This window comes from Balaenoptera physalus, assembly GCF_965194825.1.
Source record: "Balaenoptera physalus genome assembly, chromosome: 16".
Classification (NCBI taxonomy): domain Eukaryota; kingdom Metazoa; phylum Chordata; class Mammalia; order Artiodactyla; family Balaenopteridae; genus Balaenoptera; species Balaenoptera physalus.
In genome coordinates, this window is record NC_138898.1 from 38257352 (window position 1) to 38277557 (window position 20206).

At 38.7% G+C, this 20206-nt stretch overlaps 1 protein-coding gene across 6 annotated transcripts in view; it reads left to right on the top strand.

The window, feature by feature from the left end:
- The window catches only part of PLCB4 (phospholipase C beta 4), a 422682-nt gene that overhangs the window by 214904 nt on the left and 187572 nt on the right, over nucleotides 1-20206 (top strand). The gene's annotated exons all lie outside the window — the stretch shown is intronic.

Consider the following 20206-nt stretch of genomic DNA (forward strand, 5'->3'; position numbering starts at 1 on the left):
ATACGTGTTCATGAGCACTGAAAAGAATCTTTTTTGCGGGGTGGGGGGCAGAGCACTACGCAGCTTGTGTGATCTTAGTTCCCCCACCAGGGATTGAACCTAGGCCACTGCAGTGAAAGCACCGAGTCCTAACCACTGCACTGCCAGGGAATTCCCTGAAAAGATCTTTTTTACTTCATAAAATTACAAAGAAGAAATGAACTATTTACTTCAATCCTATCATCCAGACATAACCACTAATAATATTTTGTTATATTTATTTCTAGTATTTCCAGACATAAACATAAACTATACTTTGAAACTTTGGACATATCATGTGTATGTCTTCTGTTTTTTTCCCAAAAACCATTATATTTGGAGTGCTTTTTCATGGCATTGAATATTCTTCATAGGCATAATTTTAATAACTTTGGAATAGATCATTTTAGAGAAATCAATGAAAAATATGAGTTTAAATTGGAAATGAATATGTTGCATTTTTATTGAGGTTGGGATTGAACATATTTGTTCTTCTAGGGGAGTTTTAGTATACAGTTGATACCATAAGTGAAAAGATAATGAAATGTTTACCTTGTCATAATCAATAACAATTTTCTTAGCTGTTATTAGGTGAATGGAGGTCTTTATGGATGTGGAAGACATGTCCAAAGACACATCTGGAATGAAAACAGATGGTTGTACACTTCCGTACCCACCAATAGATGAAAAGGTGGAAACTTCATTAATGCAAAGTGGCTTGGAGCTATAACCATGCATCTCAGGACAAAAATGAATCTAGATTCTGTTCTTGTCTCAAGGAGGCAGAAGATTAAAGGCTTATTTTTGCCAAGCTGTTTACCCCTAATGGATGACTCATTTGGCATAAGCTAGCCTTGTCAAGGTGAATTGCACCGGTACCAAGTCTAATACATATCATGAAAGATGGGATGTGTTGGTGGTTATGGAAGGGGGTGTGTGTGGAATTGTATCTTCTGAGGACAAGTGGATGAACGGGGTTGGATGGGTGGGGGAAGGAATTGTCTTTAGGATAGGTAGGAATCCAGGAGCTGGTACCACCTGAGGAGAACCACTGGATTTTTATTTTAAGTGGAAGATCAAAGACATTTACAAGGATTATAATAAGGAAGAGTGTGATAAGGCAAGAGGGGAGGATCAAACAGGTAGTCAGGTGAATGAGAGAGTGGAGGGAGGAACTTATAAAAATCATAGCTCCCACCTTCCGGATGCCTTCTGTGGGCCAGCCACCTGTCTCCTGTGGGTGGAATGCGAGTCACCTGCTTAGGGGGGAGTGATGGAGGAATAGGCCGGGTTTCTTTTTACTTGGCATGTAAGGATAATAAGGTTGAAGGAAATGGGAAAGAAGGACATAGATTGAAGTAAACAGAGCCTTAATTATTAAAAGAGTTTGAAGAGTTGACATTGTCTGACATTTCAAGAGGAATTAAAGGCTCCTTTTAAATGACTCACAGAAGGTCATAGGATTGTTCACAGGTAGCCCCAGAAAGTTGCCCACCACTACTGGATATGGATGTGAACTATTTATTCCTCTAAGATCCTGACCTCTGGGACAGACAGTGTATTCTCTGATGAAAAGTAAAACTACCTTCCCTTTGCATTAGGATTTGTAGGCTCCCTCTCAAGCTAGTTTAAGCAAGAAAAAGGGGAATTTATCAAAAGGATGCAGGGCTGTTTCCAGGGATCCCATGGTAAGAAACTGAAAATAGGAACTAAAAAGCTTTCAAGAATCCAGGCAGCAATTGATTTTCAGGTTCTCTCTCATCTCTGCTCCTCCAGTGCTATTTTTCTCTGTCCCCAATTCTCTTTCCACATGAGGTACAATGATGGTTCCAGATGTTTACATCTCCTGGTTCAAGCAACTCATGACTGGCCCTCTGAAGTCTGACCCCAAATTCTCGAGAGAGGAAGAAACTGATTGGCTCAGCTTGAGGACATGTATGTCCATCCTTGGTCCAGTCAACTCTGGCCAGTGGTAAGGTCCTAGCACAAATATGGGTGCCATTGATATGCAATGGAAATGGGTCAGATAATAATTCTCAAAGAAGTTGTGGGCTTGATGGGCTCTCCAAAATTGACCACTACCACTGACACCTTAGTAGATGTGGGGCAGGGGACATAGCCTTTCACCATCACTGTGCTTTCTTTTCCACCAAAAATAATATCTAGTTCCTTGCACTTGAAAATGTGATCCATGAACCTGCAGCATTAGCATCACATGGGAACCTAGAAATGCAGACTCTTAGGCCCTACCCCAGACCTACTGAATCAGAATCTGACAGTTCACGAGATCTCCCAACAATTGTAGGACATAAATATTTGAGAAATGCGGATTAGGCAGAGGAGCGAATTAGGAACCACAGATTAGGGCTGTTAAAAGGGCTTCTTCCAGAGAGGGGTGGCATCCCAATTGTTTTGTCTGAACTTCAGCTGAGAGCCTTACCCTACCCTCACCCAAGCTTCCTTTTGAGTGCATTTCTGCTGGAAATTCAGAGTTCAGGACGAGGATGGAGAGAGATGCCCGTGTCTTATGTGGGAACCATAGTGTATGCTGTTCTGTTTTGGAACTGAGGGGTGATCTGTGGGGTGAAAAAAGGAAAGAGAAAAGCAATAAAGGTGTTAATATTATCGCCAAAATGGAAGTATCGGCAAGCCTGCTTTTAATTAGGTAGTCATTATCTTGAAGTTAATAAATGTCACATATATATTAAGTCACTAACCTACCTCTGTTTTTATGTCCAGCTCTGCAAGTTTTTAAAGTCCCTAAATGGCATCTTTTCATAAAGCTTAAGCTCTTTTTCAGCTAAGCCAACAACTTTTGATTATGGAGAAATTACTAGATTGATTGTTTAGAGTATAGATACCCTCAAGAAACTTACTAGGTAGAACATCTTTGGCAGCAATTCAGAAATCCATGCCATTAGCGTTTTGGACTTTGAAGTCTAAAAAGATGAATTTCAGACACTCTACTTTGCAGGAATTCTATTTTCCTACTTTTCTCTTGTTTACTCCTTAAAAGAGTCCTGGGAAATGACGTGGGTCACTTTAACCTGCCATTGCTGTTAAATCAAACTGCTCATTTGCAGGGAAGCATTTATTATTTAGTAACTTAACCAGAAATCCATAAAAAAATATTTTCTTATAAAAATCCTTGGTTTGTAAACTGCCAGAAGTGACCAGATAGAAATAACAAGAATTTCTAGTTCTCCAGGCAAACAGGAAACCCCACCTCAGTGGGACCCTGCTGACACCAATTCAGAACTTTTTTTCCAACTTATTTTGTTGGAATAGAAGCATTTGGGTTTACTGGATCAGACTGAAATTTTTGAAGCCAACTGCTCTAATACCCTTGGTATTCCAGGTGACCAAATTTCTATATTCATTAAAAGAAAATATCATTTTGTCTGAAGGTTTAACATCCTTATATTAGATAGAAATATAGAAGTATCTGGAAATCTCTGAGTACTGTTTCTCATCCTTGGCTGCACATTGGAATCACTGGAGAGCTTTGACAACTACTGATGCCTGAGCCGCACCTCTGGAGATTCCGATGTAATTGCATGCAGCCTGAGCATGGGGATTTTTAAACCCTCTCCTCCAAGGAGAACCATGCAAGGTTGAACCATCATCTTATGGACCTGTTCCTCAAACAGTCCCACTGGGGGGCATTTGTAGGTACGCTTGTCAAAATGCAGACTCCCAGCTACCAGCCCAAGAGAATCAAATTCAATAGTTTGGGGACAACTTTAAGAATCTGAATCTTTAAGCAAGCCAAGCTCTGTTGAGATTCCAATAGAGGAGGCCCTTGGGCCACACTTAGAAACACTTTACTGGAGATTATTTCTAAAAAGAGAGTGACTGGAAGAACTGAAATGTGTTCAGTGTTGGGTTGTTAGGGATCCATCAGCAAGTGATTCAGGAATATTTTAAAAAGATGAAAAACAGTAATGTGATATAGGGACAAGACTCCTTGTGTAACGATGAAAGAGTGGAGTTCTGGGCCTCATTTTGCTTCTCTAACCAGTTCTGTGGCTCCAGGTAAGACACCCAGTTTCTCTGGTACCCAAGCTCTTTGCCTCTCAAATGAGGACTTTGGGAAATATTAATCTCAGGTCACCTGAAGCTCCAATAATTGATGAGTTTCTGATAGTAAAGACTTTCTGTTCTCATGAATTCTTACAGAAATTTCCAGCAGGACTCTTGATGTTTGCCCTAAAACAGTGGGGCAACAAGCATAGTAGCTTCTCCATCACCTGGGCTCAAGAAATGCAAAGTCTTGAGCCCTGCCCCAGACTTGCTGAAGCTGAATCTTTGAGAGTGAGGGCCACTTCTCCAAAAATAGTACTTGGAAAAAATAAAGTTGAGAAGTGTTCTTTTTATCTACAGTGAAGGAAAATCACCTCTATAAGTATGAACTTTTAACACTGTTTAAAAATGTTACAATATCTATGTTGGCAAGCTGATTCAAATTGAAGGGGAGCTCTTAAAAAGTACTGAACTCTAGAGCCTTGATACAAAAAGTGTGGTCTCCTAACTGTCAACATCATCATCACCTGAGAATTTGTGAGAATTGCAGAATCTCTGGCTCCACCCCAGACATACTGAATCAGAATCTGCATTTTTTTTTGCTCAAGAAAATCGGATAATTTATTTGCAGGTTAAAGTCTGAGAAACACTGCTCTAGATAAAGATGTTAAAACTGTAATGACAGGTTTCCTTACCTTCAAAATATTATTTATACACCTATCAGTAATCAGTTCCTCCCACACACCTGTAGGCAAATCTAGGGAAAAAAAATTTTTTTCTTTTAAGTTTGTTCTGCACTTGTTTCAACTTAATAATTCGTAGGTGTTGTCTTCCTTGTATTTTGAGGCATTTAAACCTTTTTTCCCATTCTTCCTTGAAGAAAGTTACTTAACACTTTTACTTTTTCTTCCTTTGTTTTTTTTTTCTCTTTTGAAGCTGCCATCTCAGGCTGGATCCCTATATTACTCGAGAATATTTTTTAAACTTATTTTTCTGATATCTGGCCCACTTCTCTAAGATGGAGGATGGGCAGAGTATTGTTGAGTTGTTTTGTTTTTTATTTTGTTTTGTTGTGTATTGTGATTCATTGCTATATCTGTAGTGGTCTCAATAAAATTATAAGTTTGAAGATTAACATTAAAGTATAACAAATTATAAATTAGAAAATTAACACTGAATTGCAGAATTTCCTTTTGAAATGGAAAAATTCATTAAGGATCCATTAATTCCAGCAGTAGAGCCTTCTACATTACCAATAAAGAAGAACCAGCCCTGTGCAGTGATCACCTTTGGATAGGCAGAGGCAACCTGAGATTTCACAATCAGAACAGGGCAGATTGGGTGTAAAATAGATTGAAATGGAGCCCAGCACACTGTGTGCATATTCTTGTGTGGCAACTTTTAAAAATAATTTTTAATCATTTTATCATTTAAGTATGCTAGTATAGCTCCTAGGTTCCAGGATATTTTCGGCCTTCTCAAAAAATAGATGAGTTCTGAAAAAATTTTATTGGCTCCAAAATATAAGATGAAAACTATAACAAAATGACTGTGTCATTAAATATCTCCCAAATAAGACATTTCATTGTCAACTATTTTATCAACCATGACATTATCTCAACTTGTAACTTAAATCATCCTCGTGGACTTATATACCAACTACATCTGCTGTGAGTGCCATCAGTGTGTTTGATATGATTTGGGGTGATGCTAAAAAATAAGAATTTGTAGAACAACAAAGATCTTAAAACCCTGACCTGCCATGGTTAATTACTTCCTTTCTTCTTTTCTATGATTATTCCATATCTACTTTCCTATTTAGAAGTAGAAATTGGTCAGGGTTTTTTGTTTGTTTGTTTTTGGTAAAAATAAAAATATGCCATAAAAGGGCAATTTTTAGTCAAGTTTTGCGGGATTGCTTTTTCTAGAAAAGCGATTCTTGATCTTTGGGGGAATTAACTCATTTGAGGATCTCATGAAAGCTAAAGAAACTGCTCTAGAAACATGAAAGTATGCACGAAAATATACATTTGGGGCTGAAGGTTAATGTTTCAGTAAAGGCTCTTTGGATGACAAAAATTAGTAAAACAAACCAACAAATAAAATTAACTAATATGTTGACTTTCGGAGTTTTAAGCAAGGAAAGGATAACTTTTTGGTTCACGTAGCTGGAAAGGTGCTTCAGATACAGCTGGTTCCAGGGTCTCATTAGTCTAATTGTACTGGACTTGGCTTCCTTGGTCCCTCTGATGTGCCTTCTCCTATGTTTGGACAGTTCTCTGACTTTACATGTTAGTTATTGATAGCTCTAGCATAAAACCTAGCAGAAGAAAGACTCTACTTCCCAGCTATCTCAGATATATCAGATATCAAATATATCACATATGTCACAAGTGAACTTGTTAATCCCGATTGGTCAGATCCAATATTCTGTCCATTCCTGAGCCAGGCGCATTCCATCCCTCACCATGGGAGATCCGAGCCCAGGTCACAAGCTGCACTTCTGGAGTCAGTATCGCTGGGACCTCAGGAATGGAGAGCAGGAGAGGGGAGGACTTCAAGATGAACATTATTAAGACACTCTTATCAATGGAACGGGGAGTGGTGTTAAGGGGCAAAGGCAACCAGAAGCCACTGCCATGAGCAACTCCTGCTTTAGAGATAAATAAACCATCTAATTAGCTCAAGCCAACCTTTTTTTTACTCCTATAGAGCCCAAAATGCATGCACATCTTATTCATCCCTTTAATAAAAATGTACGGTGCACCTTTTGTACATGTATATTTTCAACCATGCATCCATGACCCTTATCCTCACAGATGCATTTTTTTGAACTTGTCATCACATACCTTGTCTAAAATGCTGTGCTTGTGTTAGCATTTGAGCAAGGTGGGTAAGCACATTGTATTTCCTCAAGTATCTTCCCTAGAGGTGTAAAAATGCAGGTATCTCAGTCCCTAAGCATCCAAACTTATTCCTAATACTTCAGGCTTTGTTTGCCAAGCCTCATGGGAAGTTTGTCTTTAAACAAGTCTGCAGTGCTTATTTTCGGCTTGACTAATGTGGTTCATTGTTAACAGGAAATGAAAGATACATTTAAAATCTGCAAGTAGTGAACAACAGAAAACCTATGAGGGACATGCTAACAGTTGTCAGAAGGTAAAAGGATTTATGTTCTCTCTTCATTTGTCAGTCATGGGACTGATAGCTAGGATTGGAATGGACAGAATACCTGGATCTGACCAGTTGGGGTTAAGCTCAATTCTGAAACTTTATTTGAGATACCTGGGAAGTAGAGTCTGTCTTCTGCTAGGTTTGATACTATCAGATATCAGCCTGGAGATGTCACCTATAAGAGATAATTTGTTTAACATCTATCATCATTCCAACACAGTTAAAGAGGGCTGAGTGATACTGAAAACTCTGCAAAACAATGGTAGCTTTACTTTGGCCATGGATTGCTGGATTTAATGGGACCTTTCTGGAACGTCTAAATAATCCCATCTTTAAAGACCATGAGATGGGACTATTTTATAAATAAATTGGCCTTTTATATCAGCAGAGATGAAGTCAGGAAATGGAAACCAATCCAGGTGTTTCAAGCAGAAGAGATTTAATACAGGGGACTGAGCGCTTACAAAATGGCATGAAAGACTGAAGAATGAGGAATGTGTGTCCACCCCTGGACTTTTGAGTTCAAAGGCATGCCACTGTTGCTGTTGCTGCCACAACTTCCTCTAAAACCTGTATCTTTCAGACCTTTCTTGCTAGGAGCAGAGCAGCAGGAAAATGGCCACTGTCTTTCAGATATTTAATTAGTGCTTCTAATTGGCTCCAATTGTAACTGGAACCCAGCTGCAAAGAAGTCTTAGAAATGTAATGTTTAGCTTTCTGGCCTCCCCAACCGAAAAAGGGTGGAATGGAGTTCACAGACAATCTACAGTATATACTACAGCTTTTAAAAGTGCAATCAGTTTCTCAAAGAGATATCTGCATTTCTGTGTTCATTGCAGCATTATTCAGAGTAGTCAAGATATGGAAACAACCTAAATGTCTGTCAGCAGATAAGTGGGTAAAGGAAACATGATACACACACACAGACACACACACACAGACACACAGACACACACACTGGAATGTTATTCAGCCTTAAAATAGAAGGAAACCCTGCCATTTACAACATGGATAAACTTAGAGGACATTATGCTAAGTGAAATAAGCCAGACACAGAAAGATAAATACTGCATGATCTCACTTATATGTGGAATCTGAAAAAGTCAAACTCGTAAAAAGAGTAGAATGGTGTTTGCTAGGGGCAGAGGGGTGGGGGAAATGGAGAGATGTTAGAGAGTACAAAGTTCCAGTTATGTAGGATAAATACCTTCTGGAAACCTAATGTACAGCATGGCAACTATAATTCATAATACTGTATTGTATACTTGGAATTTACTGAGAGTAGATTTTACGTGTTTTCACCACACACATGAAAGTACCAGAAAAAATGGTGACTGGGAGGTGGTAGATGTTAATTAGCTTGATTGTGGTAATCATTCACAATGTATACATATATCAAAACATCATATTATACACCTTAAATATATACAATTTTTATTTGTCAATTATACCTCAGTAAAGCTGGAAAAAAATGGGTTTTCCTGGGACTTTATAATGAAATCCCATTTTTTGTTCAAGAGAAACCACCTATCTACTACGATTTTAAATAGTGTTAAGATTAGGCCTCAGTAAACAGTGAACTGTATGTTTTCTTCTTTTTAAACTTTACATTTGAATTTACAGACAGTACAATTCACATTTTTGGTTTGAGTTATGTGAGTTTTGCCAAATGCATTGAGTCATGTAACCACTGACATAATTAGGACACAGAGCATTTCCATCACTCCGGAAAAATACTCTTCTGCTGCCTGTTTGTAGTTAAGCCCTTTCTCCATCCTTTACCCCTAGCAACCACTGATCTGCCCTCCATCATTAATAGCTTTGCCTTTTCCAGAATAGCATAGAAACGGAACCATACAATTTGTATTGAATCCCACATTAGGACAGTGTATTTGAGTTTCTTCTCCGTTGTTGCTGATATAGATAATCCATTTATTATTGCTGAATGATATTCCATTGTATGTATTTACCATTCCTGACTTTCATTTTGAGAGTATCAAAGTTTTGAGAGTATCCTTTTATTTAAGATCTCCTTATATATTTTTAAATAGCTCTACTTTGCCTCTTAATCATGACAAAGAAATGAGGAAGACAAATGTTTTCCCTTTCCTGGATGACTTCAAACGAGGTGTTCATCACGACGGTTCATCAAGTTATATAGTCTAATTATGATTATGAATAGGAACACGATAATTAGACAAATCTCAAGAAATTGAATTTTTTCTATTCTAATAGTTAGACCAAGTGCCTAGAATGTATTAGGTGCCCATTCTTATCACTTCAATGAGTTTTCCGAAAGATGAAATACTTTTTAAATGAATTATTTGTTAATTGGTGCCAGATTAGAACTGAAAGGCCAGTGAAGGCCACCTAAATTCTTATTTGAAAAAGTAGAATCATTTTTGGCTTTATTCACAGAGAGCCTTTCCTGTAGACAGATTTCAGCATATTTTGATGATTCATTGTAGAAATGTGTTTATCAGTTACAGTAGGAGGAAGAATTACCAGCTAACAGCTAAGAAAAGGAGAAAAGGTTACATCATTCAGTTTCAGGTTCCTAAAGGCATTAGTGGGCAGAATGTAATTAACCAGCTTTGGATTCATCCAGTTTGAGGACTTATCCCCCATCTCTTTTCTGAAGGGTTTTGTGATCATTCATTATCTCAAGTTTTTTGGTTTTGCATTTTAAATCTTATTTGAAAAGCAGAACCCTGACGGCACTGTGCTTTCTTAGGCTCAGTTGAACAGTCAGGGGTGAAGAAACCAAGAAGTTTTCTTATAATTACAATACCCCAAACATCCTGTATGTTACATTCATTGTCTCATGACCTTATCAGGTAGGTAGTATTATTATCAACATTTAAGTGTTAAGAAAGCTGAGGTTAAAAGAAGTTAGGTACCTTTCCCAAGATTCACATAGCTCATCAAGAAGAACTTGAACCCAGGGCTGCCTGGTAACAAAGTCTATGCTTTTAACCACTAAATTTTAGCTTTTCCGCTGCAGTTAAGCTATTTTGTATATATCTAATTATGTACATTTATTGTTAAGATGTACCTGCTTATCCAGATTACTTACCTCCCTCAATCATTTTTGAACAATGTGAAGTATGAGTAAGTAATACAGCCTGCATAAAATATTTGTGGCCCAGTGAGATGACTAATTAGTAATCCTGAGCTTCTTCCAAGAAGGGTTGCCCACGTGCAACTTTAGTGGAGTTTCCAACAGCACTTGGGCCTGGAGTCAGAAGTCACATTTAATGTCCAGGCTAACCACATTAGTTGGGGCTTTTAGAGTGTGTGCTTTTTGGATTTTAGAGGGATATGTTTTGACCTTATGTATAAAAACCTTCTTAATAACAGAACTTTGTTGCAGTGGGATTCTGCTATATCATTTAAAAATAATTTGATGAAACTAAATCAGATCAGGGACTTGTAGCTAAAGCATTCTAGGCACTTTAGTAGACATTAAAAAATGCTCTGCTAAGGAGGATGCTGATGGGCGATCAGAAATTCAAGGTGGAACGTGACTAATGCCCTACACGCTGTCATGGTTATCATCGTAAAGTGTTTACAAAGGGCTCCAACTTAGATGATCAAGCCACCTGACCCCCCAGTCAAACATAAGCCTGGACAAGATTGTTTTAGCATGTTCTACGTACATTTCATTGTGGCAAGTCATGTGCTTTCTAGGTTCTCCTGTGCAAAGCTAATAAGCTACAGGAGAGGCCGTTAATCAAATTGTTTTAGAGTGTATTCCACTTCTGAGGGTGAGTAGGTGTGACACGTTTCACTGTGAGCACACCCTTAAAACTAAAAGATGGTCTAGGTTGATACCAGACAAGGTCAACTTGCTCTTGTGTCTAATGAAAAGGTCCTCACAGTTTGTTCACTGGAGCAGTTAACTTGACTTAGCTTGTGAGCTTCTGGTTACAGGAATTATTTTTCTCATTTCGTTTTGCCTCTTGGTACATAGTACAGTATCTGATACACAGCAGGTACTTATATATATATAGTATGTGTGTATGAGTGTAAAATACTTCAAAGTTACATGGGAGGAAATCCCATGTGATTCAGGGGAGACTGAGAACTCTTCGGGGAATGGAAATCTTTGATTGCTTCCTCAGTTGGTATATATTTATTAAAGAACAATGTATTGAATATTTGACATAGATAAGTGTTTTGCAGGAGGGATAATGATATACTTGTTTTTGCAAAGTATACAATCAAGGGTGAAAGACCTGCAGATGGAGCCTAGCATGATTCTACTACTACGTTTATTATTAGTCCTGCCTAACATTTATTGAGCAATAATTAGATGTCAGACTCCTTGTAAGTTGTTTCTGTATTAACTCATTTAATCCTCAAAACAGTCCTATTGAAGTAGGCATTATGATTATCTCCATTTTACAAATGAGGCATCTGAGGCTCAGAGACATTAAGTAACTTGCGGAAGATCACACAGCCGTAAAAGGTGTAGTTGGGATTTGAATCCAGGCAGTCTGACTCCAGAGCCTCAACTTATATGTACTAGAGTCTACTGATCTGGGAGACCAGACGGGAGAAGAAGGGGATCACAAATAAGGACACCCCCCCAAGTTGTGGGTTAGAGAAGGCCTCCCAGAATCCTTGACATCTGTGTTAAGTCATGGATAATGGACAGGAATTAACCAAGTGAAGAAGGGGGAAGCAGATATTGTAAGAGTATTGTGTTTGGATGGTATGTCATATACAGAATTGGGCACTGTGGTTGGGGAGTATGTGTGTGTGTTTGGGGTGGATGATAAAAGTATGATTGGAGAGACAGGTTATGTAAGTCTTCTTAAAGCTGTGTTGTTAAATGGATTTTTATCTTGTAGCTGGTAATGGGCCATTGAAGTGTTTAATCAGGTGACATAATAAAACTTGCATTTTTTTATTGATGTGTAATTGATTTACAATATTATGTTACTTTCAAGTGTACAGCAGAGTGATTCAGTTGTATATATATATATATATATATATATATATATTCTTTCTCAGAATCTTTTCCATAACAGGTTATTACAAGACATTGAATATAGTTCCCTGAGCTATACAGTAAGTTCTTGTTATCTTTTTTATATATAGTAGCATGTATCTGTTAATCCCAAACTCCTACTTTATCCTTTCCTCCCCCGCTTTCCCCTTTGGTAACCATAAGTTTGTTTTCTATGTCTGTGAGTCTGTTTCTGTTTTGCAAATAAATTCATTTGTATCATTCTTTTAGATTCCACATATTAGTGGTATCATATGATATTTGTCTTTCTCTGACTTACTTCACTTAGTATGATAATCTCTAGGTCCATCTGTGTTGTTGCAAATGACATTATTTCGTTCCTTTTTATAGCTGAGTAATATTCCATTGTATATATGTACCACATCTTCTTTATCTATTCATCTGTCAACGGACATTTAGGTTGCTTCCATGTCTTGACTATTATAAATAGTGCTGCTATGAAGACTAGGGTGCATGTATCTTTTCAAATTAGAGCTTTCGTCTTTTCCAAATATATGCCCAGGAGTGGGAATGCTGGGTCATATGGCAACTCTATTTTTAGTTTTTTAAGGAAGCTCCATATTGTTTTCCATAGTGGCTGCACCAATTTACATTCCCACCAACAGTGTAGGAGGGTTCCCTTTTCTCCACAGCCTCTCCAGCATTTATTATTTGTAGACTTTTGGATGATGGCCATTCTGACCCGTTTGAGTCATCGTAGTTTTGATTTGTGTTTCTCTTATAATTAGGGATGTTAGCATCTTTTCATGTGCCTGTTGGCCATCTGTATGTCTTCTTTGGAGAAATATCTGCTTAGGTCTTGTGCCCACTTTTTGATAAAACTTGCAGTTTTAGAAAAGTTAGTTGGCCTTCTGTCTAGAGGATAGAGGGAAGGGTAGGGGACGGACTGCAGACAGAAAGATTAACTAGGAAGCTTTGCAGCAGCCCAGAAAAAGAGTGATGGACACTTAGCCTAGGCTGGGGGTGAGAAGGGGGCAGATTCAAGGGAGATCCAAAGGGTAGAATCAACAGGACTTCATGCGCAGGAAAGAAGTGTTAGAGGGAAGAGTTGCATTTAGAGTATTTTAAAGAATAAAATGTGAATTTCACAGTTACTGTTCTAGGCCAGCATTGTGTTGTTCTCATAGTTCATTTCCCTGTAGGAAGGACAAGTTAATTGTTAGAGGAATGGGTGTACATGGTTTTCTATGGACTTCTGGTCTATTTGGTTTTCCTTTAGAATGTTTCTTTTTTTTTTTTTATTTTTATTTTTGCAAATTTTTAGTAAAAATTTATTAGCCATTATTTTGCATTCTTGCATAAAATTACATTCAGATATGTATTAAGTACATTAATAAATACAATTCAAGTGAAGTAAAAAAACAAATGATGGATTATTTCTTTCTAAACTTATTAAGGTGCATTATCAGTAACTACCAAGTTATGTCTTTACCTTTAATTAGTTTAGATTTTATGTAAGAATTAACTTTTACTTCTCATTTATACAATAGCAGCTTTTTTGTATTTATTTTATGTTTATATTTGTTTTCTACTCCTATACTATTTCTAAAACCAACTGGTGGTAGCAATTTATAGCTTTATTCCACATTGCAAATAAGTCTTGTGAAAGTTTAAATGTATCTCCATTATGTTTTTTTTTAATTACAGGAATATTTTTTAAAATATTTATTTATTTATTTATTTATTTTATTTTTGGCTGCATTGGGTCTTAGGTGTGGCACGTGGGATCTTTCGTTGCGGCGCACAGGCTTCTCTCTCTAGTTGTAGCGCGCAAGCTCCAGAGCAGGTGGGCTCTGTAGTTGTGGCATGTGAGCTCTCTAGTTGTGGCTCGCATGCTAGAATGTTTCTTGAATACTTGTGGCAGATTCTTTCACTAAACTTTTTCTTTTATTCTTGAATTTTATTTTATTTATTTATTTTTTTTATGAAGCAGGTTCTCATTTGTTATCTATTTTATACATATTAGTGTATATATGTCAATCCCCATCTCCCAATTCATCCCCACCACCCCCGCTTTCCCCCTCAATAAACTTTTGATGCATGCAGCCTCTTATGAACAGGAGTGCTAATCCCGCTAATATGCCATTAGAAGAAGAATGAAATGTAAAATTAAGATGAAAGGAATTATACTAGTCTTCTCTACATAATACTCCTTAGATGTTAAGATTGAACATGTCTTTTACCTGCAAATAATCATATTCTGACTTTGTTCTATTTTTATACATGCAAACACATGTTTGAAATTGCATATATATATGAGCCTTCATGTGTATGGTTGGGAACAACAAATTTATTTCCATCAGCCTTGGGTAATGTGTTTTTATAATGGGAAATTCTATCCTTAAACATACCACAGTGTTAAAGAGAAGAATATAATTTGTCCTGTGAAAACTATGCCTTCTTCTTTTCCCCTATGCCTTGTTTCTGGAATACCCATCTGGGCAACAGAAGCCGTGTTTCATTTGAGGATTTCTCTTCTGGCTGATAGGTTTTATTCATGGCTCAAGAGAGCAAATAAATGTATTATATAAATATCCCTCCTTATCTGAGGGTCTTGCTTTTTCTGTACAATCCAGGTTTTCAAATGGTAAAATTCTTGACTCATGTAATATTTTTAAAATCTGTGCTAATTTTTTGGTCCATTTCCTCCTTCTCCCTTTTAGCTTTGTAATATTCATTCAAATGAAAAAAAGATATAACCATGCTTAAGATGCTTGAAATTTTTTTTTCCAGTTTGGAATTCTTTGAATGCAATTGAGGCTGTTTAGAATTTTACCATACGGTGGGAGATGCTGTGTCGATAACCACAGGAACAATGTTTTATGATATTTCTTATGAGACAGCATTATTGGGGTAGGGGAGGAAGCAGGTGGCATAATATTAAATGGGAACATATTTATATCAGACTAGACTTAGAAGAAAGATAGCTAGCTATTTATGGAGTGCTAAGTCTGTCCAGATAAGGTGCTAACTGATTTACAGACATTATCTCATGTGACCTTCCCAAAAGGTGAGAAATATACTTATTTCTTCCACAGTTGAGGGAAGTGAGGTTGGGAAATTTATCTGGGCACACTTATCCAGTGTTGCACAAGGGAAGGATGGAGATGAATTTGGACCTAGCCTTTCCGATTTCAGAGTTTATGCTTTTAATCAATACACTGTAATTTAAGATACACGTGGGGCTATTTCAGGGGAGAACATGGTAGGGAGGTAGGGGAGAGGAAGGAGGGAAGGAAAAGAATGGGAAAGGCATTGCATAGGTAAGCTTGCCTCTGTAACAAAGAGGGCCACAAATAGATAATGGCTCAAATATGGTACAAGTTTATTTTTTGCTCATCTGACAATACTGGGCAGATGAAGCGGTTGGTGGTGCCGCCACATGTTTTCAGTTTTTCAGGGATCCAGGCTGATGACAGCTCTGTCATTGTTAACTTGTAGCTTTCAAGTTCCCCCGGGGGAATGATGCTGTCTGTCCTACCCGAGGAGGGCAGAGTGCATGATTGTGTGGGGGAGGATTTAATGGGCATGCCTAGTTATGACACATGTCACTAACATACTCACAGGCCAGGATTCAGTCACACGGCTCTACCTGACTGCAGGGGAGGCAGGTAAATGTAGCCAGGTGTGGACCCTAGAAGATGAGGAATGCATGGATTTGGCTGATTTGTCAGGAACCAATAATCAGTCACGAGATCCTGTAAGAATCAAGTCTCCGTGTACACATTTATATTTTGTGTTCTCCCATGCTTTGTGAGAGAGGGATTATTTGTCTCATTTTACAAAGCAAATAATTGAGACCCCGGGAGTTGCCCAAGGTCATGTGGCTATTAAATAAACGGTAGAGCTGGAGCCCCAGACTGGCTCCATGCTATCCCTGGGCCTGCTCTTTCTTCCCTTCACACCACACATGTTATTCGGTCTCTCACTCCCTGCCCCGGTCTAGTCCTTTGATAGGAAGCAATTCCAGAAAGCAAGATTCAAATCCCAATTAATTCTATGATTCTCAAAATATGGTCCACCAGCAACATCACGATCACCAGGGAGCTTGTTTGAAATGCGCAATTTCAGTCTCTACCCCAGACCTGCTGACTAATCCAGTCATTCCAACAGGCTCCCCAGGTGATCTGGATGCAGGGGGAAGCCTGGGCTCCTGCAAGACAGCTTCCCAACCCCATCCTGCTGTCTGACTATCATCTTTCATCTGTGCCTGGGAAGAAGTGGATTCCCTCTGTTAGTCACAGGATATAACCAGTTGAGTAGAATTTCAGCCTTTATGCGGAGTAAACATGTTTAACCTAGAAAGGACATCTTAGCAACGTAATATTGAATGACTGCTTAGCCCAATTTTTGAAAAGCATGAGCTGTCTCCATAGATAAGCCAAACAGGCCCGAACAAAACAGAAGAAAAGAGAACTTGTCTCTTTGGGTTAGTGGACAACAATTTGATTTTCTGAAGAGAGCAGCTTTTTTCCTTTTCCTGAGAAGGCAGGAGTACTGAGCCCCTAGTTTTCCCACTGCAGTTTACAGTTAGGGCCCAAACAGATTAAAGACACACACTCTCAAACCATCTGACCTCTGATTCCACATTTCCCAGGGCAGTCCCGTTCCTAGTGCATCAGCTGTTAACCTTGCCCTACGGTTACAAAAAGGCCACTGCTGGTTGGATTGTTAATGGCTGATGAGTGTCAAGGAGGGTCTTTCTTGTGGTCAGACCCGTTCCCCTTGAGTCTTATGATAATCATTTCCTCACAGCCCCATTCACTGCAGAGGAGGGGGAGAAGGGAGGTAAGCACCCAAGGGTCCCAAATGCCAGGATAGATGACCGGACGGCCTTCCTATCCAGGAGGAATGAAGTCTGAAGTCCACGGCTGAAGGGACACGCACTCAGGCACTACTGTTTTGAAACAATAAAATAAAACTTTTCCAGAGGTTTTACAACCTTGATAATTTTACTCTGTGTGTGTGATTTTTACATAAAACAAACAAGTCAGGAACAGTCCCACTGCTCTAGTGTATGACTGCCTGCAGCCACAACTACATGCCTATTGCCTTAGAAGGTAACTTTAGGCTATTTTTATTCAATTAAATCTCACAGGCCACTCAGAGCAAATGTTTGCATCTTGTTTACTTGGAGATTTGGACATGGGGAACAGCAACTTGCTTAAGGTCAGAGCAAGTAGAATTCCAGCTACATGGAATCTCCCAGTTACAACTCTTACCTCTCAATTCATGGTGGGTAGGAGGGGTGGCTTGCAAACTGTAAGACTTTAATACATATCAGTGACCTTCTCTTATAAACTTAAATGCTCTGTAAATCAAGGAAGGTGTCTGCCGTTCTCATACTAGTGTATTTCATTACAGTCAAATTGAAAAAAGAGTTGGTATTGATGTTCCATTGGCAAGATTTCCAGGCAGGATTTGATTTACAAGAACAGTGTCATGCATGAGGGTGTACATTGCTTACATGGGACATCCAGAAACTAAGTTATTCTGTCTTAAGTTTTCAAGTAGTTTTACTTAAGGGAAGCATGGAAAATTTCTTTATTTATGATGTTCCAAAATTGCATTTTAGGAAAGGTTTGAACGAAGACGTTTGCTTGCTAGTTCATCCATGGTTATTCCAACAGGCTCTCTCTTCACATTCATAGCGACCTTCATGACATGCTTTACGCATTGCTGAGCACTGTGCTTAGTCCTCTGTGTGCACTTACCTAATACCACCCTAACGAGGACTTATCAGGTAGATATTGCCTCTAGCTTACAGCTTGAGGGGGCTGCCAGGATCTCACAGCTCACAGAAAGGTGAGCTGGGGTTCCAGTGTCATCTAATGTAGTAATCGCTGTGGGTTTCCAATGGCAGCTGGTGAGCAAAATGAACATCATCCATATGTGCCATGACTACAGCCACTCAGCTCATTCATGCAATACCTGTTCATTCACTCATTTATTTCTTTTCATTTGTTTAACAAACATGTATTGAGAACTTGCCATGCACCAGGAGGACACCAAAATGAGAAAGATTCACAGGTCCTGCCCTCATGGAGTTCCCCACCTAGTATTTTATAAAAAGTTGTATTTTCTTCCTTGGTGGTTGCATTTATGTAACACAGATATGTTGTATGCTGGATGGCTTCAATTAAGCAAGATGGCTAATAACTTTATGAAACCGTGAGCACCAAAATTTAGGATGTGGCATTTGGCTAGAGAATGGGAAACTCTCTAAGGACAGATTGCAAAATTAAACCTAAAAGTAAATAATTTGCTTACTAATTTATCCTTTTTCCTATATGTTTCATCTGTATTCCTTTATCTGCAAGAATTGATGCTTCTGATGTGTAAGGTATTGTATGCAAAGATAAATTCAGTTTCCCATGCATCTAAAATTTCTTTCAGGCTTAGACCTGACCTTGAAATAATGGTAGTGCTAGATGGAAAGGTTTGTTGCCTTGGAGAGGTACGTATGAAGTGCTATGCGATTCAAGGCAAGAGAAAATTAGAGAAAAGTTCTAGGGGGAAGTGACATTTGAACCAGACTTCAAAGGATAGACTGGATTATAAGATGGGGAGACCGGTGGGGTGCGGGTTAATTTGAGGCAGAGAGAACTGTAGAAAGGAAAGTACAGAGAAGAGGGACTAGCAAGAAATTAACCTGAACTTTGAGATATGAGAGATACTTCAGAGGGTATTAATGATTGACTTACTAGCAACTTCCTAGGGCTCATCATCATGTTGATAATCTCTTACGGAGACTGGAGAATTTAAAAAATCTGAATAAGAAATGATCATCTAAAAAATTTAGAAAGTACATAAGATTATGAAAAGAAAAACTCAGCAAGAAACCTTCACCCGAATGAAGCCACTGACTAACATTTGAATATTTTCCTTCAAGTCTTTCGTATTTTGTTTCTATACATCTTTGTGAATAGTTGAAATCATGTATTACATTCTACCTTTTCATTTTAAATAATACCAGCATTTACCTGTGTTATGAAGAAGCTCTTGGAAACCGTGACATTGAATGGCCTTGTACCATTGCCTGGGTTTGTCACAGTTGACTTTACCCCACCCTATTGTTAGACGTTTAGGGTGTTCCGTGTTCTCCACTACTTTTGTATTTTGCAGATGGTAAAGCCAAGGCACTTTAAGAAGGTGAGGGGGGGGGGCTACTTGTTTGGTTGCTAGGAGCCAGAAGGAACCCAAAGACTCAGTACACAAAGCTCAGCCCTGTTACTAGAGGTTCTGGGGATAAAGATTAATTAGCTATTGAAGTTCATGTTCTGAGAAGTTTGGCCTAAGTGGGCCACTGACCTTCTGACTCCCAGGAAGGAGATTCCATTGACTGTCAGGCTCAGAGTCATTTGGTTACTCCTCCCATTTCCCAGGGTAGTTTGGATTGTTAGAAAAGGACAAAACCTTTGGCTCTTCAAATTGGATTTCCAAGTTGGGAAGAGGAGGCAGGAAGACCTATCAAAGGACAAAGATGTTCTGCTCACCCTCTTTGACCTGAAAGATGGAAGGGGCAGAAGGGAAGGTGGGAGTCTGTCCTAAATTGAGTGGGTTTCTCATCACCTGTTAGTTGGAGTTGGCAACCAGAAAAGCATTCTCTTTAGGAAGAAACATGACGAGAAAACTCATACCTGTCTTGCTTGGATTTTTAATGTTGCTGCATACCCGTGTTTGTGACTTATTCATTGTGTGCTGTGAGCCTGGCTTGCTTTTCATGGGCCCTTCTTATCTTTGGCCCCATCTTTCCTTTATGACCGTTCACTCTAAGAGCAGATAACTGCATTGGAGGGAGGCACAGGTTCTCACGGAGCATGCTGCAGTCAGTTCAGCTATTAAATCCATCGTAAATCCCGGCAGACGGCGGTGTATCAGCAGTGTGGTTCTGTATGATGAATGTGTGGTCATAATAACAGTGCCTGGAGGCCTACTCGTGTTATGGTTCAACAA